Below are 24,869 nucleotides of genomic sequence, written 5' to 3'. Positions count from 1 at the left end.
GCTCCAAAGTTTGTTTAGAGTCCTCTTTTTACATGGATTGGGGAAGGTGGAAGCCGGAGCCGCAGGAAGGTGGTGCTTCTACTCTGATATGATTATTTTAAATGTTCACGTATGTATAGCTTTAAACAAGCCTAGATGCATATACTTTTTAAATTTTATTTTTATTTTACAACATTCATTTCCACAAGATTTTGAGTTACAATTTTTTCCCTGCCTTTCCTCTACCCACCAACCCAAAACAGTGATCCCACTGAATCCCCCCTCCACCAATCTTCTCTCCTCCCTCCATGCCCCCTCCAAATTTCTGATAGGGCAAGATGTATCTCCATACCACAGTGCCTTTATATCTTATTTCACAGTTGCATGTATAATAATAATAATGATAATAATAATAAATTTTCAAACAATGAATTTCAGATTCGTTCCTTTCTTCCCTCATCACCCACCCTTACTGGGAAGATAAACAATTCAATGTAGATTGTACAAGTGTAGTTACACAAAACATTTCCATAGTGGATATATTGTGAAAGACTGACTATATTTCCCTCCATCCTATCCTGCCATCCACTTGTTTTCTACTTTGACTCTGTCCCTTTCCAAAAGTGTGTGCTTCTAACTACCCTCCACCCCAATCTACCCTCCCTTCTGTCATCCCCCCTCTTATACCCTTCCCCCCTACTTCCCTGTAGGGTGAGATACCCAATTTAGGGTGTATGTTATTCCCTGTTTAAGCCAAATTCAGTGAGAGTAAGGTTCACCCATTCCCTTTTGCCTTCCTGTTCTTCCCCTCCATTGTAACAGTTTCCCCTTGCCTCTTTTATATGAGATAATTCACACTCTTCTGTCTCTCCCTATCTCCTCCCATTATATTCCTCTCTCACCTCTTAATTTCATTTTTAAAATATCTTCCCTTCCTATTCAATTGATCACTCTCTCTATGTATACATATACACATATATACACACACTCACATATATATTCATACATACATATAACCTCCTATATTATGTGTTTATATATCTATATAAACATTATACACACACGCACAAACTTATATTCCCTTCAAAATTCCTCATACTGAGAAAAGTTTCATAGGTTACAATTATCATTATTCCATTTAGGCATGTATATACTTCAATTTGAAAAGTTCCTTATAATTTCTTTTCCCTGTTTACCTTCTCATGCTTCTCTTGTTTCTTGTATTTTAATTTCAAATTTTCTATTCATCACTGTTTTTTTTTCATCAAGAATGCTTGAAAGGCCTCTGTTTCATTGAATAACCATATTTTCCCCTATGGTTCATCTGGGCATTTTTCCTTCATAATTCTTGCAAGATGATGCTTAGGCTGTTCTTTTTACCATGGTTTTCAGATAGCCTTATAATTGCTAAATTGTCTCTCCAGGCTGTATTTTCAAGGTCAGTTTTTTTTTCCAGTGAGATATTTCACATTTTCTTCTTTTTTTTTCAGTCTTTACATCTTGTTTGATTGTTTTTTGATTTTCAGAGAGTCATTACCTTCCACTTCCCCAATTTTAAGTTTTAAGGAATTTTCTTCTTCAATGAGCTTTTATACCTATATTTCTGTTTATGAATATAATTTTAAATTATATTTCATTTTAAACTTAAATTAAAATGAGAAAAGAAAAAAACCCAGCACATACACAAAATAATTCAATATAAAGCAATAAATTTTGACTTCAATATTACCTATTTAATAAACACTAATCTATTTTCAAAACTGTCCATCTTTCCTTCCTTGTATATTTTCTTCTGTCCTTACTGTGTACTTTTTAATTTATCTTTTCCCCTCCCTCCTACCACCCCAAGAAGACTAAAATTAAGTGCATTAAGTATGTGTGTATATATTTGTATGTATGTGTGTATATATACACTTACACACTTATTTATAAATACACATTCATACACATATACAATCAAACACATATATGTAAGAATGAATTATGCTTATCTTCACTTATCTGTTTCTCTGGAGATGGATATCATCTGCTTTCATAAGTCCAAGTCTTTCTATATTTTTCTAAATCTACCAGTTCATCATTTCCTGCACCGAACTATATTCTGACCCAATCATATTTTATTTGGAAGATTGTCTCTGAGAATTTTTCCCCCATGTTTTTCCATCCTCTCTATTTTTGGCTATATGCATTTTATTGAGTCATAAAAATTGATTTAAAATAATGAATATTATCCATTTTACACGTCAACACTGCTCTCACTTTATAACATTGTTTGAAGACTGATATTACTGAACCCAGTCGCTTCATATCATTTTACCCTGATTTCCTCATACATATGCACACATACTTGCATACATATATACATACACACATACAATCACATATATGTAAAGATATATAATTAAGTATAAATAAAATTATACATATAACTGCAACTATATCTATATCTATGTCTATCATATATGTGTATATATATACATATACATACATATATGTGTATATATATATATATAGTTACACTCCAGTTAGTTTATATGACTTAAAACTATTGATCAGTGTGATTGCAGATAGTGTAATTTCCTTACATTTCCTTTTTAATTAAATCTGATTTTAGATTTAGCTTTGTCTGATATTATGATAACTACCCCTGATTTTTTAAATAATAAATTTCACTTTTGCACTTTATTTTATGTTTGTGTATAACTCTAACTTTTATAGCATTTACTAAAAGCAGCATATTGTTCAATTCAAAATTTAATCTACCATTTCCATTTTATGGATAAATTCATTCCATTCGCATTCCAAACTCTAATTACTTTTTATATATTTTCTTCCTTTCCATTATCCTTACTACCTTTATTCTTATCCTTCTACACTCTTCTACTTTACTTCTCCCTACTACCTTGTCCTACAATTCTTTAACCTAATCCCTACAAGGATCCCTCCTTCATCCTTTTTCTCCATCCTATCTTCTTACCCTTTTACTTCATTCTGAATTTAGAAGATTTTTATATACTTCTACACATACATGTTTTAAGCATTTTAAAGATAAGGGGGAAATAATCATTCAACAATATAGAGGAATTTAAAGTTTTCATAAGCAAAAGACCAGAACCAAACCAAAATATTGTCCTCCAATATCAATACCCAAGAGAAGCAAATAGAATAAAAAAAGGAAAATAAATCATAAGGCATTCAATAGAGCTAAAATACTTATATCCCTACACAGAAGGATGATATTTGTAATTTTATACAATATTACTATTAACAATATATATATATATACATATATATTATTTACTGTTATACATACATATATATATATATATATATCACTAATAGTACAGCTAGAAGGACCATAAAGAGACAGAAGGTAGGATATAGGGTATAAAATATAGGGTGAATATGAGGGAATTACACACACAAAAAAATCAAAGGATGAGAAAATGAAGTACAATGCTTGGGAAGGGAGAGAAAGAATGGTGTAAATTATTTCACATGAAAAGGCACTAAATTCCTATTACCGTGGAGGGAAAATGACAGTTTCTGTTATTAGCATCACTTGAAACTTACTTTCATCAGTATTGGCTCAAAGAGGCAATAATACACACAATCAGTTGATTATAGACTTCTATCTTACCTGACAGAGAAGTAGGAGGGGAGGAGATCAAGAAGAAGGCATGGGGACTGACAGAAGGTAGGGTAGATCAGGGAGGTGGTAACAGAAGCAAAACACTGTTGAAGAGGGAAAGGGTGAAAGAAGAGAAGACAAACAGGAGGAAGAATGATGATGAGAAATATACAGTAGTCAAAACTGGGAATATGAATGTGATGAACTCCCCCCTAAAATGGAAGCAGATAGAAAAGCCAGTCAAAACCTAGAATCCTACAATATGTTCTTTGTAAGAAGTACCTTTTAAACATAGAAATACACACAGTAAAGGTGAGGTGCTAGAGCATAATCTATTATGTTTCAGCAGAGGTTAAAAAAAAGAAGCAGAGATAGCAATCCTGATTTCAGCAAAGTAAAAACAGAAGTATATCTAATTAAGAGGGATAAATAAGAAAAGGAAACAACATCTTGCTAAAAGGTACCATAGACAATGAGATAATATCAATAGTAAGCATATACATGTACCAAGTGGTATAGAATTCAAATTCTTAAAGGAAAAATTAAAAAGTTAAGTTACAGGAAAAAATAGATAGCAAAACCTAATGCGTGGTGGCCCTCAACTATACCTTCTCAGAGTTTAATAAATTCAATGGAAAACAAACAAACAAAAAAGAAACCAAGGAAGTAAATAGAATTTTAGAAAGTTTAGATATGGAGAAAATTGAATTGGAACAGAAAAGCTTATACATTTTTTGTCAGCTAGAAATGACACCTACACAAAAACTGACCATATAATAGGGCATAAAAACCTCAAAATCAAGTGTAAAAAGGTAGACATATGAAATGAATTCCTTTTTTTTTATCATAACACAATATAAATTACATTCTACAAAGGATAGCAGAAAGATAGATTTAAAATTGATAGGAAATTGATCAAATACTAAAGAATAAGTTGTTCAAAGAACAAAAAGAAACAATTCATAATTCAATTAAAGAAAATGACAACAATGAGGTAACATACCAAAATTGATGGTATGCACTCAAAGAGTTTAGGGGAAATTTTATTTCTCTAAATTCTACATTGTGCTTTTTAAAACCACACCATACTCAGCTCTACCCACACTCTTTTTTTTCCAACTACCCAACTAATAATTACTTACTGCTCTAAGTTTTCAGTTAAGGCATTATGATCTAAATATAGATTTATTTATTATTTTCCTGTGTTCTGTTTTGAGTGACAACAAGTACTTTTTTCTGCCCAGAACTTGTGACTAGGATCTTCACACCCCTTCACCAACAAGTTCTTTTCTGGTTGCCATCTTCCTCTCCCTGGGACTATAACCTAGTATTGTGACCCATATTCTGAGTAAAGTCCTGCACCCAATGCCAGCAAATGGACCCCAATAATCTCCTTGTGACCATAATTTCTTACCCCTTTACCATCTATGGATCAAGAGCTCCAGAAACCGCAACTGCTGACAGTTGCTGTTTCAAATTGGCAACTTAATTTAAGGCCTGCTGTTGGTTTGCTGGGGCACACTTGAACTGGAATATGCTGAGCTGGACTCCACTCCAATCTCACACTCACATGGTAGACCTTTCCACCTGACCTAAGCTTTCTTGGGCTGGAAAATAATTTCACCCTGTGCTTTTTAAAGTTTTGCTACTTCAGAATTTGTTTGGAGGCATTATTTAAAGTTGTTTGGAGAGGGATTTAGGAAAACTCAGGCAAACCCCTACCTTTTCTCTTTTGTCCTACTTAAATATGTCAACCATATACTTCTAGAATGACAACAACATTTTAAGTATTTATATTTTGGTCACAGGCTGTGCTCATCATAAAGTCTCGGTGATTAACACTGAAGAAATATATACCCAGAATAATTTCATGTAGATACACAAAAAGATATGAAATTCATCTAGATAGAAGCAAAACAGTTGTTTCCCCCAAATACATTGGTTAAAAACAAAATAAAAGAAAAAATAAAACTTCATATATATTCATATGCTTACCAATTCACATGCAGTATCTTGTATCCTTCATCATTTTTTTTTGCTTTTTGGAGGGGAGAGGGCAGGGTAATTGGTGTTAAGTGACTTGCCCAAGGTCACCCAGTTAGTGTTTAGTGTCTGAGGCCAGATTGGAACTCAGGTCCTCTTGACTTCCGAGTCAGTGCTCTATTCACTGTGCCACCTAGCCACTCACTGTATCCTTCATCTTGGGGCTAAACAAGCAAGTAACAGGAAGGAATATGTGTTTCAAAAGTTCAAAGAAGTGTTTTCTCTTTATTAATTTTGTTATAACATATTCCTTCATGTTCCCAATCACTCTTTCTTTCTATTAGGGAACAGATATTTGCTACCTTTTACACATTAGTTGAAGGTAATTATATTTTGTACATATTTAAAGTTTAGATATTTTGCATGCTATATAGTTTTTAACAAGTATTTTTTTTACAATTCATACTTATCCATCTCAAAGCCTCAGCTCCAATGTCAATTTAATATTAAATAGTTAGAAAATTTCAAAACATTTAGAGTTCCTCATAATTCCTCCATATTCCTTTATCCTCATTTAAACTCCAGGTAAAGACATAGATAAATATAGAGACAGAGATACATACACACATATTGGGTGGAATATGGACATAGAATGAAAATATCTGCTTCTGTAAATGATTCTACTTCTATCTAATTTTAAAAGAATTCATAACAATGAAAATTTATGAATTTCAGTAAAGTTTAAGTAGTAGTCTTGACTAGTATATTTAAAGACTTGTATACTTCTGACATATTGGTCACATCTTAGGTAAATAAATTAATCTCTCAGTAGCCATATGTCATTCTCCAAATGAGAATTATAAAACAGGTATCTATTTTCCTTCATAGACTAAGAACCTTATTCATTCAGTGATCTCTACAGTAACATTATTGTAGATCTAATTCAAAACCAACATCTATGTCCAGTCCACCATCTAAAACTACACATACATCTATAGATAATTCTATTTGTAAAGTTCTCTTCTAATTCACTGAAAAAGCTAAAATGCTCCAAAAGTTTATTTGATAAGGTAACGATGATGAACTCAAGAAACCATACAGAATAATGACTTGAGAATTGCCTGCAAATCCAAGAAGACTCTGATTCTTCAGTTCCTACCTCTGACATAAAATAATTGTGTGGACTTGGTCAAGTTACTTGAACTTTTAGTGCATTTTAAACTCAAATTTTAATAATAAATAAGACCATTAATCTTTTTTTAAGCAATTGGGGTTAAATAACTTGCTCAAGGTTACACGTCCAGGTGTTTCTGGGTGGGTGCTAAATGTCTGTGCCTAGATTCGATCCCAGGACATCCCGACTCTGAGGCTGGTGCCCTTACTCGCTGTGTTTCTTGACCTTCCCTAGCACCATTAATCTTTAACAAAAGAGCTCAATGGGCTATGGACTTCATTTTAAAAGATGATTTTTACATATCCCATAGCATTTTCATAAATATTTCTCAATTACATTTTAATATGGTTCTCCCTGCATTTATATGTGTTCTGGGCCTCACTTGGGAATGGTAAAAGCTGTGAACCACCTGTGGCTTGGCTATGTATTCAACACATGTGTTCTAGGCAATTCCTTAAGAATACATGTTACAAAAAATGTTGTCAATTTTCCTTGGAAGAATAAGTTTACTCACCTGGAAATGTTTCCCATGCCAGTAAAATTGCAAGTCCAGTATCTCTTTCTATAATGAACAGAAAATAAGTACATTTCCAAATTGAAATTTTATGACTCATCACATAGGCATAACTCAGATTGTTTCAGCAATACTGGGATTTGCTTTGGACGCCGTAATTTCTGATTTATTTAAAGTTAATAGTTAAATACTATAATAAATATATTACAATTGAAATATATTTCATATCAACTAATAAGTACAATTATCAGCATATGTAATGGTAATGTAATTTGAAATCGAAGATCCCTTTGTGTTGACAAAGGTAGCAGGTACTTAGCACTTAGTAACTGATTAAGCCTTTGTTGGGGAAAAAGATGGTATGAACTCTTGTCTCCTCATCCTGACATAACAGGAAGGGGTTGGCCGAAACAGGAAGTTAATGCTGTGTGTATATAAGGAAAACAGGCATTACATCCTGTCCATACTGAACTCCTATAAACCATGATAGGAACATGATAAGCACAGATATTGATGACGGAGATAAAGCTAGAATTAAAATGGGTTACTTCTGTATTGAAACTTTTTGAAATGGTATACTGCATTTTAAAGAGACTATCAAATAAATGTACATAACACTGAAAATTCAAAGCTATTTTCATGGGAAATATTGAATGAATTTATACCAGCATCTTGACTGAGACCACTGGTATGACTTTAAGTTAAAAAAAGTGCATGTGTACATACACATACACACATATACATATATATGCATTCATAATTCGATTGTTAAGTTGCTTAATAAAAACAAAACTGCGTGTCCTATCAAAAAGAAAAAGAGAACAAAAACTGTTTAGTATACAAGTAAACATTTGGGATTAAAACAAAAAAACAACATTCTGACCTCCTTTCCCCAAAGTACAAAGTGATTTAAATTTTCATATCTATCTTAAGTATGTACTTTCCAGTGACAAACTGAACTTTTGCTTCATGGAACAATAAGACTTTAAAAGTTTTAGGTATCTCCTTCAATATGCACTTATTTTATGAATAGTTTCACTTTAATTTTAAAAGTCTTTACAGAAGATTTTTTTTAATTTGTCGAATGACAAAGTAGTTTTGGGCATAAGGCAATTCTCTAAGACTACAAATTAAAGAGTAACTACTGGTTTTCTTTAGTAGAAGGCATTAACTCACTCAGTGATTTTGGCTTTAATGATTCTAGTGGTTCTAATAGTAGCTCTGATACCATGAACACTTACACACACAAAAACAGATAGAGAAATAGGCTTCCATATGAGCTATTTCACTATTATTGCTTAAAAAATTCATTCATCCATTACACATAGTATAAATATGTACTATCCAGTGCTGAAACATATAGATAAAATAGTTTTTTCTTAGGTGAACCTAGTGCAAGATAAATTTTTACATTGTAGGTTCATAGTTTACTTGAATCATTTTAAATCCACTTTTTGCACTCATTCTTACATAAGGAAAAGTGTTGTTTCAATACATTCATGTCTGTATGATATGCTATAGGCTTGTATTAATAAAATAAGAATTCATAACCCACACAAACTAAATTTTCTTTTTAAAGTCAATACTTTCTAAAACACTGTGCAGTAATTCATTTTTGAACACATATTTCTTGCTACTAGGAAAATCACAAAATGTGTTTTTATTTTTGTTCTTAGTTAAGAATTATTCATCCTCTGCACTATTGTATACAAACATACACATGCACATATACGCACATATGTATATTGTGTGCACGTATGTTTTGATAGTTGGCTGCCTTTTTGGGGAAAAAAATTCTTCAACAGGATAAAAATTGTTACTGGAATTATATTTTGGGTTTAATTTCTGTTGTCATTTGAACAGTGCTAGAGCAATTTGAAATGGATTCATTGGATTCCAAAGGGAAGTTTAGATAATAATTTACTTTACTACGTTGAGACATTGTAGACTGGAGGCTAGTAAATCCTTTAACTCAGGTAAATCCTAATAGGTGATCCATGAGTTCCTTTCTTTAACCCTTCCTCACCTAAGTCCTTTTAAAGATCGATGTTAACACACTATAGCTGCTGTTCTGTATGTGTGTGTGTAAGTGTGTGTGTGTGTGTGTGTGTGTGTGTGTGTGTGTGTGTGGTAATCAGGGTCAAGTGACTTGCCCAGGGTCACAAAACTAGCATTTTTCCATTTTTTTTGTTTGAATAATAAACACCAAGTTTAGTAAATTATTAATTATATGTATTCCCTTTTACATTTTTAATATTAGTTATATTAACCAAAATAATGACAATTACATTTTATCATCCATTCAATGACTAACATTAAAGTTTTCTAAACAATTTCCTACCAAGAATTGTATTATTAACATACTAGTGTAGAAACAGCATGACATTAAGAAATAAAAGTATCATCTGAGCTCTGTCTCTACTACTATGTGATGTGGCATGCAATTCTCAGACATTTGGAGCATCATTCTTACCTTTAAAAAGCAGAATTTTTTGAACTATACTATATCAAAAGCTCCTTTCAATTTTAATCCTATTAGTCTAAAGGAGACTATTATCATTCTCAATTATATTGTAGGAAAATATATTAGTGAGATGGCATAATTATTCGATTGTGACCGAACTCATAAAGTCTAGAGAGAAGAATGAAACCCCTGTTTTCTGACCCCAAAGTTAGTGAAATTTCTCCTATACCAGGGAATATAGTGGGTATGAGATGCTTGCTGCTAGGCTTTACAAATCACATTTAGTCTTTTGGTACATTATATTATTGTACTGCATATAATATGTGTGTGATGTAGGGGGATGTCTACCCCAAGTATGTGAAAACTTCTCCCAGTAGGCTCAATAGGAATGATTTGTTTTAACAGTCATGAAGATGGCTGAAGTGAGTGTTACTAAGTGCTTATATTATGGTTAGACATTGAGAATGCCAAGATCATTCACTTCTTCCAGGACCACCACCTGTCATTTTGACTTTTGTCTTGCCATTGGACTTCAAGAATTCTGGAAGAGAGAATGAAACTGATAACTTTGGACAACTATGCTTTACATAAATCTCATTCATCCACAAGTCAAGACATCTGTCATGGTTCCTTTTCTAAAATGAATGATGAACTACAATAATAAAATTTAAGACTATCAATTTTCTTTCCTTTGTGCATGAGATACTCTAACCTTTACTTTCCCTCTTACAGGAGCCTTGGAAAAGGCACACAGATTATTGAATAAAAATACTGCCATATTACAATTCAATGCTTCACCAAGTACTGAAAATGTGTGTGTGTTTTCATAGGTTACAGCAGTAGATTAAAAGATATTGCAGAATTGATCAACACTGCAATTCTTTTTTAAAAGACTCAATCACATGATTGCTGTCCAAAGACTATTTGTTATACGGTGAAAACTTTCCATTCATATAATCATATTCAATAATTCAATAGTCCTCTAATTTAGAAAAGTTATAATCTGAGCTTGTAGAGGGAGCATCTATACTAATGAAATTAAAATTCCTTGAACTATTGAAAAATATATTAATGTATATAAATGTATAAATTAATAAATATAAAATATCACAATTTTCAAAGTGTTTTCAAACATAATATCACTTTGGGCCTTTGCAATAATCTTTGATAGAGACAGAATAAGTCATGCCTTTCAATTTTTATTGATTGCTTTTCCAAGTGAATGATGTTGAGATTGATTTCTAATTTGATTTACTAACACATGTTATTAGATAGTTAACTATAACTAAACATTAACTAAAATATTTAACAATAATACCTTTTGTAATAAAAAAACTGATGCAAAATATTTAAATTTTTTATATTGGTTACTGTTCATTTAATTAATAAAATGTTTATGTGATAGTGTGCATATGTATATGTGATAGAGAAAATGAAAATGAATAGTTATCAGTACAAAAACTGCAAGTTCACAGGATAAATAAAAATTTTAGCAAAGGTTTGGAAATTTATGTTCCAGCATATTCTATTCAAAAATTCTGAGCCTTCATCCTAACATCTGGAATTTGACATACCAAAATACATCTAGTATTCCAAGGCTAATGTTGTTTCCAAGCTTTAAAAGTATTTGAACTCTTAAAGCAATGATAGAAAAAAAGTGTTCCTTTTGTCCCTTTTCCCTAAGGACTTAAACAGTTTATCTACCCCCTAAGTATAGCAGGGCCTAAGAATTATTAATAATTAACTACTTCAACCAAAACTTGTTGAATGGAACATTTCTCTCTCTCTCTCTCTCTCTCTCTCTCTCTCTCTCTCTCTCTCTCTCTCTCTCTCTCTCTCTCACACACACACACACACACACAGATAGATAAATACATGCATACACAACATATCCAAAGTTTATGGCCATATAATTATTAATAGCTCTGGACCCCACTGCACTTAGGAGTAGACAAGTCCCTAGGAGGTTTTATACATACACACACACACAACACATATATTTACATATGCATATGTATGTATGTATACACCCATACATATGCATGCACATATACATACATATACAGATATATAATCAAGATATACACATGCATTTTAAATAAATGTGTATATTGATTCATGTATATATAAAGATATATGTTTGTGTGCGTGTTTTTGCAAATTTAGGGAAATATGAATATTTGGAATCCTTGACATTTTCTGAGAATGATTATGTATGATATCAGACATTTAATATTCACCAAAGTAGTACTTTGCAGATAGAGAGATAAATAGAAAGATTGAGTTATCTATAGATCTCAACAGGAGATCTGAAGAAATAATGTCCCTGATTAAAAAGGATATATCAACATTATATACTGGCTTCTTCAACAGCATAAAACCACTGTGTTACCATATGAATGGTTAAAATTGGTAGTAGCTGCTTTTTAGAAATCATGGATTTTTTTTCATTTTTATCTTTCACCAAAAAGTGAGCAACATCTTTACCATAACATCTCAATTTTTATGTGTTTTAGTGCCTTGGGACTTTACATTTAAGGTGTCAATATTTCTTTCAAGAATTTTTTTTTCCTATTGAATCATTATTATTTGTGAAATAACAACACATCTATTTAACAGTTAACAAAAATCTCTCCCTTTTAAAATACCAGTGGTGGGAGAGTAGTGCAAGCTTTATTAGCCACATTTATAGCTGAGAAAACAGGTTCAATAAATAAATTTACTTTCCTATGTTACCCAAAGTGCTGTAGCTTGTGCTGAAACTTAGGTCTCTTGACTCCATGCCTAGTTCACATTGCATTACACCAATATATCATAGTCTACAATGACCTTACATGTGCATAAACTTAAGTGAAGGCCTTTCATAGATCATATTTAACTTATTGATGAAACTCATTTATCATCCAGATGTGTTCATACGTTTCTACAAAAGCATCTTTCCTATTTGCAACTCATGTGAATGGAGCGAAAGGAATATTCATATAAGGTCATATCATAGACCATTTAAAGAAAGACAACAACAATCACTAATGTTTAAAATTGCTGAATCAACTTGCTTTACTAACTCACTAAATTGAATATCAGAATATTATTCAAAGAAACACTGTTGAATTATTGGCACTTTATTTCCTTAGATTGTTACAACATATTACTGCGTGGATAAGAAGAATCGAATTAGATTACTCTTTTAAAATACAGACTGGTGGTTCAAGCAACAAACATTTATAAAATACTTAATACATATTGGAAACAGTTCCTTTGCTCCAATAATTATAGCAAGATAATAGAGCACATGAAAGGGAGCTGGAAAGGGAAGAAAAGAACTACCTGTGAGGGGACCTTGTGGCAAAGTCAAGAAAGTAAGAAGCAAAGCCCAGAAGGGAATGAACCTAATATAAAATTCCAAAATGAAGGTTCCAAAAGGAATTCACCAGTATAAGAATAGGTTAGCATGATCCAGGAATGTTTCAGGGTAAGAAGGCTTAAAGAGTGGATTGATGATCCAGGGTGAAGAGACATTAAGATACAGGGAGAGAAAACAGTTAGTCAAAAGCAAAGCTATGAGGGAAATGGTGTCAGGAAAACCTGTATTGTGATTTCTATTATGAATTTCAACAAAAAAATATTTCACTTCCACATAATGACAGAAATTTAGATTTGGAAAGAACATCAGAAGTAATGTAACCCTTTCCATACCTAAAGAGGGACATGTCCATAAAACATACAAAGAGATACAGAGACAGAGGCACACAAAGAAACAGAGAAAGAGACAGAGACTGAAAGATGTTACCTGCTAGTTATTTATCAGGCCACATCTTAAAGACCTCCTATAAGAAGAAATCTATTTTCTCCTGAATCATTCTACTTCACCAAGGTCAGTTTTACTTGTTAGGAAGTTCCTCTGCTTGCTCTTAAATTTATGTCTTTGAAATTGTCCTGCTCCATGAGGTCAAAAAACTAATCCTAAAATACATTATAATCCTTCAAAAATCTAAATATAGCTCCTCTTCTAGAGTTTCTTCTTTAGCATGAACAAACCCAGTTATATCCAGCTATTCAATAATAATATGGAGTTAAAACTCTTTACTTTGAATACCAGCTTCATCTGTATAATCTGCAATGACAATATCTTTCACGAATTGCATCATCAAGAATGGAATATGATGTTCCAAATATGGGGTGAACAGGAAAGAAAGCAAAGAGATTATAATTCCCTGTTTCCTAGAAGCTGTTTATCTCTTAACATAGTATAAGCATGCTTTAACTTCTTTTGGCTGCCTCATCACACTGATTACTTACTTTGAGCTTTCTAATTTCTAAAATCCACTATATCTTGGTCAAATATACTCTATCTTCAGGTCTCTCCCATTTCCCACTTGAAAAAATGATCTTTGAAATCAAAGAAATATGTTTAATTTAACCCTATCCTGTGAAGATACATTATTATCCTGACTCATGTCATTCAATATAGGAATTACTCTACCCAGTTTTGCCAATTATAAATTTATTTTTAACTGTATAGAATACCTGGTTCCTCTACTATGAATGAATTTCATAGACTATAGTTCTAGGCTATTCATTATAGCAACTAAAAATACTTCTTTATATAACTATACTACATAGTAAGCTCTTTGAGGAGAGGTGTCATGTCTTAGTTATCTTCTTGACTCTCCAAGGGCCCAACTTTGGATCTGGCACATTAGAAGCTGCAAGTGATGTCTTTTTAAAATTCTATTTCTAAGTATTAGGTATTAAATCTATTCATTCTTTATTTCTTTTCATTTCGGGAGGAGGCAATTGCTTTAAGTGAATTGTTCAAGGTCACTCAACTAGTGTCTAAGGTCAAATTTTAATTCAGGTCCTCTTGACTTTGGGGCACAGTACTCTATCCACTGTAACACATTGTTGCCCCAAGACATTTTTGATTGCATAAACAAAGACTATGATTTTTAAAAACATTATTCCAAGACTGTCCATGAAACTTAAATCAAATCTAAGTCATTTGATTCTGTCTTTGGCAGTAAAAGTTACCTTGACTTGGAGAGGTCAGCCTTTGCAAAATTAAGAATATAATACCTGGTGATAATCATATCATTTTAGTGAGATAGTATACTTTAATTTCATAATTCACAGAACTTTGAAAAGAATGAATTTTTAAAGTGATAAGCATAGGGAGTTTCCCTTTCTCCTAATACTTTAATCCTTCTCAGTATATATGATGTTTTTAAAGTGAGTTCCAATTACAATTTATTCAATATTTCTTAGCCTAATCAAATGTTTCCCAAGTCTTCCAATAAATCCTTCATAGAGATATAGTTAATATTATGGATACCTTGCACTATCATTCTTTTGTATAACATTTTATTATGATATATATATATATATATATATATATATATATATATATATATATTATGAATACTAATATAGCTCTCAAGCTACATTACCCCTTGAACATTCACCTTGAATTTTGAGCAAATATTTCCAGGAGAAACTTTGGCCCTGGGCAAGTCACAATACTATTTGCCTCAGAATATGTATCTGTAAAAGTATATGGAGAAGGAAATTAAAAGTCAGTTCAGTATCTTTGCCAAGAAAAACCCAAATGGGATCACTAAGCATCAGACACCTTAAATGAATGAACAACATATTTTCTCCTTTAATGAATGTCAAAATTGGAAATAAACAGTATCATATCTTTATGTATCATATAACTTTCCAATGTCAATTGGGTGACTTATTTTTAATTATTTTTGTGTTGTAGTGTTATATTATTTTAGCCATAAAGCATTGCTTACAAGAACATTGATATTTGGAAATGGGGTTTTGTCTCAGGGTGAAGTATAATGTCTTTGAACATTGTATGGTAAAATATTCCAAATAGAACACAGAATCCTCTCTCCCTCTTTTTTTTTAATTCAAGGAATCAGGGTTAAGTAACTTGCTGAAGGTTACATGGCCAGGTGTTTCTGGGTGGGTGCTAAAGGGTCTGAGCCCAGATTCGATCCCCATGTCATCCCAACACTGGAGCCAGTGCTCTTACTTGCTGTGCTACCTGGCTGCCCCTTCTCCATCTTTTTTTTTCAGTTTTGACCTAGTACATTTTATATGTTATATGTTTAAGAGAGTTTTACTTATGGACCAGTTTAATGGCTTCATCCAATTGAATGTCAAATATGGACAAGAGGCTTTCCTTATCCTATGGGCTTTGCTTATGAAAATTGTTAAGCCACTATTTACTAGGCTGTTGTGAAATCAATTTCAGAACTTAATTCAATCACCAAAACATTATCTACAATTAGGAAAGCCTAAGAGACTTCATAACTTTAGTTAAAAAAAAACATTTTAGACAAGTATCCATTAGAGTGACAAATACAGTTAATTAATACATGTCCATGTTCTATGGTGCACTTGATACTAATAATAGCTGAACAAACTGTTATCACTATGGTTGCTTCTATAAAAGTTCTTGGTCATGAATCAAAAAGAGATAGTCAGAAAAAAATTTTCCTATTGGTGTCTTTTTGGTACTCCATGCCCAAAACATTTTAGAGGATACTGAAGAAGAATGATTACACATCTACAAAAGAATCTTTTGTAAGATCAGCTTATTCTTTGCAAATAACATGCAAAAGAAGTACCTTTCAAGCCTTATTCTGATCTACCAAATTCAAAGTTTAACAAGCAGAAAAGAATATAGTTAATATAGTTAGTCTATTCTCTTGACATTTTGGTAAATTTTGTGATGTTGAAATTGTGCAATAATATCTATTTAACCTATGATATTTCCATAAGGATAACCTTAACTCATATGATGATGGTTCTCAAAAATATTTTAGACTCCATGTGCCATGATGGGAGAGTGAGCAGTAAATCCATATAACTCTCCCATACTCACCTCTGGAAAAAAAAACACATAAAATAGAGTCACCAAATAAATCCTGGAATAGCAGAACCGGTAAAATGGTGTCATGAACCAAATTTTAGTGGAATGATCAATTTTAATGGAAGATCAGGAAGAAAGGTATATCTCACTCAAGAAATATAATAGTGTATTCCAGTACATGAAATGTCTCAGGAAGTCATCCTCAAGGCCCATCTCAGCAAACTTGTGGACCTTCCTTAGTGGAGCAGACTAATATTAAGACCAAGATATCCCACGTGCCTTTGTATAGCCAGGGAAACTAGCAGACTCCAACTCCAAAAATTACTATGTGTTTCAGTGTATCCCCAGGAAATTGCAGAAACATCACCCCCCATGATTCAGTACATATCAGATATTCCATTAGGACCCAGATCAACAGCAGGTGGAATCCTATGGATTCCAGCAGTGCCAGCAGTATATGACTCCTTCAGTGTAGCAGCAGACAGGAGGGTCCCCTGGGGCCTCAAGGCAAAATCAATAGAGCACCAGGTAAATATACAGGGCCTGTAGACACTGTTATAAGAAGCCTCAGAAAATTCTCCTTCAACACCCAGTGTAGAGTTCAAATTAAAAAAAAAAGAAAAACATGTTTAAAAAGATGAGCAAAAAACAACAAAGAATCTGACCATAGGAAATTATTATAGTGACAGGGAAGACAAAGATACAAACTCAGAAGAGGGCAACAATGTCAAAACATCTGTGGACAAAACTCCATTGAAAAACTGGGAAGTCTCAAGTTCAGAAAGATATCATGGAAGAGGTCAAAAAGAAAATTTAAAACTATATAAGAAAGGTGAAATTAAATTGGGGAAAGAAACGAGAGTGATACCAGAGAATTCTTTAAAAAATAAACATGAACAACTTGGGAAACTACCTTAAAATAGAATTGACTAAATGGAAAAGGAGATACCAAAATCCACTGAAGATAATAACTCACCAAAGAGTACAATTGACCAAATGGAAAAGTACAAACCTGATTGAGCTACACACAGACACACACAGACACACACACACAGGGTTTGGATTTAACAGAATTTATAGGTGTACAAATATATATATATCAGTATCAGCAACACAGTAATCCAAAACAAGTACAAAACACTCATGAAGGAAAATATTCTCCATATTGAGAAAAAGAGGGGATGGAACCTCGATGCAGATTGAAGCACTTTTTACCTCACTTTTAAATATACTTTTAAATACTTAAAAAAAATAATAACATTTAAAACTTAATAAATAGATTTTTAGAAATTCAAAATTAGGCAGAAGTGTCAATAAGTCTTATTATCTACTTGAATCCTTTTCAAAGAAGTAATACTTTGAAAACTTTTTCGACTGGAATCTTCACTTATAAAAATATATTTTGATAAATGTTTTTTTTTAGATTCACCAAAACTGTGCCTTCTTATAATTGTATATCCTAAACAAATTGCTTTGTTCCATCATTATTTCTCATTTATTTCTCTTATTGCCTGTAAATCTGTTATGTTTTCAATGTGGATACTGCTCAGTGGGTTTGTATTGCAACCCATTCATGACTGGTCATGATATTTCACCAATGATGGAACTTTTGAAGGAGTATTAAATTTGAAGTCAGACAACCTTACTTCGAACTCCATCTCTGTGACATAATGCTTAAATGACATTTTTCAAGAGCTTATAAAATAAGTTATTTCTGCTGGATAACTAAAAAAGCAAATTCATCAGGGGGAATTCATGAGCTGTGGTTACATGTGAAAAGAGAATCTTGAACTTTTGACAATTTTCTCTACAAAGAAGCATCCCATGAATGATCAGATACTCCAAAGTACTTCATATAACTTCTATAAAAATTGATATTTTGTGAATTTTAAGAACTCCTGGGGTTAAAATTTCCTCAAGATGGTAGACACAAACAAGTCTTCTTTAACGTAGAACCTTAGATAATAGGCTGGAGGCACCAAAAACTGCTTTCTTTTGATCATGCTACCAATATGTTTCAAAGGCAAAATGTGATCACAGGAATTCCTGAGGCTATTTCCAACTCTTTATCTCATATATTAAATGTTACAATATAAATTGAAAATAGATTTTAGGTTTTATTTCTATATTACATTTAAAATATCTTTAGTGGTAGAATAATTGCTTGTGTATATCATTCTATCATTTATAAAACATTTTAAGAATAGCTATATTCAGTACTTATAATAGTCTTATAAGATAAGTAAAATTATTTTTGTCTCTAATTTACAGGTTAAGAAACTGATATTCCAAGAGATAATATGAATTCCAAGGATCACATGGCTAATTTTAATGGCTGAAACATTACTTAAATGTAAGACATCTAACTCTATATTCAATATCTTTTCCAGTATTTTCTTTGACTTTTCTGGACATTAATTACTAATTAATATTTATGGTCATCCTTTCAACATGACTAATAAAGTGGAAAGGTTAAATTTTCCTTGCTTGTGGAATTATTCTCCTTGCTTTTGAAACAAACAGTGTCCTTTCTTCCTCTCTCTTACCCCACAAAAATCTAAAATGACTTCAATGATGTCTTCATGTGCTTTGATGTTACTACACTGTAAGTAAAATTCTAACAGAAGTCATTGTTCACTACATTTAAAGCTGTCTGTCTTAATACTTTGAATTTGTAGTCTTCATAATGGACTTTTGGCTGTCTTCCTTTTCCTTCCCCTCAGCATGTTCTGGTACCATTGAAATGAGCCACTGAATTAGTTTTCAGGTCACTGCTCCTTTTGTAAATTCCACACAGTGAGAAACTACAGGGTGTTTTCTGTTGGTGGTATTGCTTCTGATTTTCTGTATGATATGAATGAGATTAGGCATGCTGTGATGTTAGAATAAACATGACCCAGCTTATATAGTTTGCTCTACTACTCCTTTCTCAGAAAGTGTTGCACTCTTTTAAGCCATAGTGTAGTAGGGGTTTACACTAGAGAGCCTTTCATGTAGGTGTGAAATATTGAAATCTGTAGAAATGTAGAGATTTTCCTTACTATGTTGGTTTGAATGCTATTTAACTCTTGCTGATCATAACAGAACACTGTGTAGTAGACCTTTGTACATATAATTTAGGACCACGGTGTGAAAAAGCAGAATGAAAAATCTCCAATGTTGTTAATGGAACATTTAGTGCTCTGTGAGTAATTTAGCACTAAGATAATATGGATTATTTACTGTAGATTGTATGGGGCTGCATTGCCCATACCCAGCTTGCTTTTTTCCTTCACTCTTAAAAATATTATATTGGCATTATATAAGCCACTCCCAAATATCAGATTTGGGAGTTTGCAGTTTACAAAGCACTTTCTGAACAATGATCTTGTGAGCTATGTAGATAGCCTAAGATCCCTTTTTAAAGATCAATAGCTGATCCTCAGAAAAGTCAAATTATTTTTCCATAGTCATAAACACATTCAATATTAGATTTGAGATGTAAAGCCAGGTCTTCTGATTTCAGGACTAGAATTACCCTTCTGACATTCAACATGCCTTTTTATTACCTAATGAGATTTTCTTTGGGGAAAACATGCATATATTTACACACTGAAAAGTAATTATGCTTCTTTAGAGGGAGGTGGTAATTTCATTGGTTTAGAGAATGCATAATCAGGAGATTCCATTTGTTAATGGAGACCTGCAGCTTCTCTACATTTTATATTATTAGAGAGTTACATGGAACATTGAGACATTAAGTGATTTGCTCAAGTTCACCAGCTATTATGCCTCAGAAGGGCCTGTTCTGTATTTACTACATCAAAAAACCTCATGAATGAAAAAAATAACTGTAGTAAAAATGTTGTTTCCTTCAAATGTAACATGATGGAAAAATATAACTTAAAATAAATGCAGTTCATTCATTTTTTTAAGCAATTGGGGTTAAGTAACTTGCTCAAGATTACACGGCCAGGTGTTTCTGGGTAGGTGCTAACTGTCTGAGCCTAGATTCAATCTCCAGGTCATTCCGACACTGAAACCGGTGCTCTTACTCACAGTGCTACCTGGCCACCCCCATTTCATTCATTTTTAAAAATCACTATATTCAATTCAACTTTGTGATTTGTATTGCTTTTGACTTAGGAAGAACAGTTAATAGGCCACATGCTGTTGAATTATTTCAGTGATGTCCAACTCTCCATAACCCCATTAGGGTTTTTCCTTGCTAAGAAACTGGAATGGTTTGCCATTTCCTTCTTCACCTCATTTTGCAAATGAGGAACTGAGGAAATCAAGGTTAAACAACTTGCCCATTGTCATATGGTTAGTAGCATCTCAGGTTGGAATTAAACTCAGGTCCTGCTAACTCCACAGGTGGTACTCGATCCATTGTACTTAACTGCCCCTAATAAGCGACATAAAGAATCTGTATTAAAGAATTCTGGGGCAGGAAGAACACAGATTTTATTTGGATTAATCTGGGACTTTCAGCTGACAAGACTTAATTTTGTGTGTGACTAAAAGGCCTAGCAAATCTCCTGTTTGTTTACAAATTTAATAATTATGCAATCTTACTGCCTAGGAAAGGAATCTTACATTTCACTGTAATTGAAACCATAAGCCTTGACCATTCTCAACACATTAAGGAAAAGAGAAATGCACCACAGAAAACAATGCTTGAATTTTTCACCCTTCATTCATTTATAACAAGGATTTCTAATGATCTAATTTTAGTGTGGATGAGGAAGGTATTTAGTTAAAAACTGGGAGAAGGAAGGAAAAATATATACATAGTCATATAGAATGGCTTAAATCCTGATGTTTTCATTTCCTTGATCTTCAAAATTTCTGGCCTTTAATTTCAGGATGTAGAGGAGGAAAATAAAATAAGAGCCAAAGTCACAATTCCTAATATCTAATGTGAGCCACAGAAAGCATAATACTATATTCAAACTAATGGCATGGTTTTCCACAATGAAATGGAGACACTCTGACTATTCCCATTTCTTTCAGGAAATATTCTCCTCTAAATTAGCTGGTTAGCTTAGTTCCTAAATAGGAAAAAAATAAAACAAAACAAAAAACTAGGAACAGTAACTGTTAGAAGGTTGAAATTTTAGGGAGTTCTATTTCCTGGAGGTAGAAGGAAAATAATTTTGTATTTGTTCTTGCTATATCATTGAAACAAATATCCCTATTTAAAAGCTACCTGATATTAAATGGTTTATTAAACCTGGAGCACTATTCAATGGACTTTAATAATTGAGTGGAATATAGGCAGTGAGAGATAGACAACAGAAGATCAAGCCAATGTCAGTAGGTAGAAGAGACCTTCACAAAACTCCTAAGATGGAAAGATCTCATTATGAGTGATTTGCTATTCTTCCATATTATTATTAATAGTCTTAAATTCTTTGGATAATTGTTTATAAGGGGTAATAACTCTCATTTTTGCAACATATATGAATTTTGAATTTATTTGGTTATATGGTAAAAGATCTTTGCATAAACCTATGCAAGTTTTCTTATTGATACTTTTCCAGATAAAATGTCTTCCCCAAGAAACTTGCATTCCTAGATTTAACAAACAATATCATGAGGACAGTTTGGCTTATTACCTAAGGCTGAAGGAAGGGATTGTAATAGTTTTCAAGTCCTAATCCCTTTTACAAAATTCATAGTTACATTTGGTTATTATCTTCACCCAAACTCCAATTCTGAAGCAAGAAGTTTTTTGTTTTGTTTTTCCTTTTCATTTATCCTCCATTCTCCCTCCTGTCCTTTAGCCATTTTTGTTTGTTTGTTTTATTTTAACTTTAATCTTTGGTAACTCATCTTCTAGGGGCAGTTAGGTGGCACAGTGAATAGAGCACTGGCACTGATGTCAGGAGGACCTGAGTTCAAAGCCAGTTTCAGACACATAACACACACATGCAAAAAAATAGCTATGTGACCTTGGGTAAGTCACTTAACCCCAACTTCCCCTCAAAATTAAAAAAAAAAATTAAAAAGTAACTCATCTTCAATGTTGGGACAAAATAACACACTTGCAAAACATTGAATATTTTTAAAAGTAGGTTTATTTTGCCCTAAAGATTAAAAAAAAATTAAGTTCAAACTTGTTTTCAGGCATTTACTGGCTGTTTGACACTGAAAAAGTTACTAATCCTCTATTTGACTCAGATTCCTCAATTGAAAATTGAATTAATAACAACACCTTTCTCTCAATATTGTCATGAGGATTGAATGAGATAATATTTCTAAAAGCACTTACCACAGTGCCTGGCACATAGTAGGTGTTGTGTAAATAAAACTCCCTCCCATCCCTAATACTGCAAGAGTATGCAATAAAGCTAATTTTGTTTTTCTGGATGTGTCTTCGCTTCACTCCATCTAGAAATTTGTTTGATCTGAAAGTCATTAGGTAACAGTGAATTATAGTCTTTGGCATCCTCCAAGTCTGAGAAGTCCAGATTCCACCTAACTTTCTTTCTAGTGTCCCAACACCAGGAAGCTGTGTCAATGACGTTGGGGCCAAAAGAAGACATGCCAGGGAAACTTTGATCCTCTTACACTGATATTCTAAATGAAATTAATAGAAAGATGCAGCTTACTGTAAAAAAATTGGCTGGGAAATCACACTAACATCCTTTTCATAGTTTATCAGCAACACTCTCAACATATTTCTGAGATCACTTTCAAAAGAATTTTATAGAGATGAGATGATAGGTGTGACAGTTAAAAGTTAATAGTGTCATGTAAGTGAGTTGATATATAAAATGTTTTATTTGGAATCAGGAGCACTTTGATTCAAATTCTTCACCAGACTTCAATTATGTGATTTGGTTAAGCCTCTTTCTTTCCCAGTTTCCTCATCTGTACAATTAGGATATTTATATAATTTAGCTTATAAGGTTTTTCTCAAGATCACATTAGATTATATAAGTATTCTGTGAATTTCAAAGCACTACATGAATGTTAGCAGTTGTTTTACATTCTTGGTAACCTTTATGGGTGACAATAATGTAACATATATATATATATATGTGTGTGTGTGTGTATGTATTTCCTTTCCTATGAAAATATGTATCCACATTTTAGATATCTTGTAATGAATCATTATTTGATCATCTTGAATTTTTGGAAAACTGAATATTACTATGAAAAAATTTTCCATGCTAACTGTTGTACCTGATATGGTTCTAAATGATAAAGTACTTATTGATAGCAATGAATCACATCTTTCCAAGAATTTTATATGATCAGATATATAATAAAATTAACCTGAAATTAAAATCTGCCATGCACAATAGTAGTTTTGCTGGTTTTAAAAAGGGGGTGGTATTTTTCTCTCAGGATTTTGCTGAAATTTCACTTAAATTGAAGAGTTCTTCTTATACCCACCTTGTGCCCCAAAGAAAAACGAAAAGCATTGACATTGTAGAGTACTCGGTTTCACCTCACAAAATCATGCCTAGATCCCTAGCTCAACTATTATTGATCAGTTTGTCTAAGCTTTTCATTTGGCCTCATGCATAAAAGTAAAAAAAATAATTAAAGTATCTTAAGGATAGCTATGAAAAACAATTGAAATTGTTAGGTGCTAGGGATACAATAGCAAAACTATGAATGTTTGGGCATAAATTCTACCCAGATATCCAACATGGATAGATAGATAGATAGATAGATAGATAGATAGATAGATAGATAGATAGATAGAAAGATAGACAGATGGTATTTTTTCTACTGTGTTGTTACTAGCTGTTTAGATGAAGTGAGTCTTGAAAGAATGGAATGAGGCTATGAGGTGGGGCAAAAGGGTGGGGTCAGAATAAGTTCCATATATATAAAAATTAATGAGCAAACAATGTTATATAGAAGAAATAGAAAAAAAAAAACTAGATTTTACCATGCATAATAAAGTAGGAAAGCTCTATCTGGATCCAGGTGTTCAAACCCTTCAAATATCAAGAAAATGAGTCATAGGGGTGGCCAGGTAGCACAGCGAGTAAGAACACTGGCTCCAGTGTCGGGATGACCTGAGGATCAAATCTGGGCTCAGATACTTAGCACCACACCCAGAAATAATAACTGGCCATGTAACCTTGAGCAAGTTACTGAACCCCGATTGCAAGAAAGAAAGAAAGAAAGAAAGAAAGAAAGAAAGAAAGAAAGAAAGAAAGAAAGAAAGAAAGAAAGAAAGAGAGAAAGAAAGAAAGAAAGAAAGAAAGAAAGAAAGAAAGAAAGAAAGAAAGA

At 32.6% G+C, this 24,869-nt stretch overlaps 1 long non-coding RNA gene across 1 annotated transcript in view; it reads right to left on the bottom strand.

Annotated features, from left to right (window-relative positions):
* LOC138145638 (uncharacterized) overlaps positions 1-24,869 on the bottom strand; it is a 102,979-nt gene that overhangs the window by 23,196 nt on the left and 54,914 nt on the right. Inside the window, exon 2 of the long non-coding RNA XR_011164275.1 lies at positions 7,282-7,329. This is a non-coding gene — a long non-coding RNA (uncharacterized lncRNA). The remainder of the gene's footprint in view (positions 1-7,281; positions 7,330-24,869) is intronic.

The sequence above is a fragment of the Petaurus breviceps genome, unplaced genomic scaffold (genome assembly GCF_028583685.1).
Source record: "Petaurus breviceps papuanus isolate PSGF00001 unplaced genomic scaffold, PetGlider_PUasm1.0 90743, whole genome shotgun sequence".
NCBI lineage: Eukaryota > Metazoa > Chordata > Mammalia > Diprotodontia > Petauridae > Petaurus > Petaurus breviceps.
Note: the sequence above shows the minus strand (reverse complement) of the source record. Positions and strands in the feature narration are given on the sequence as shown.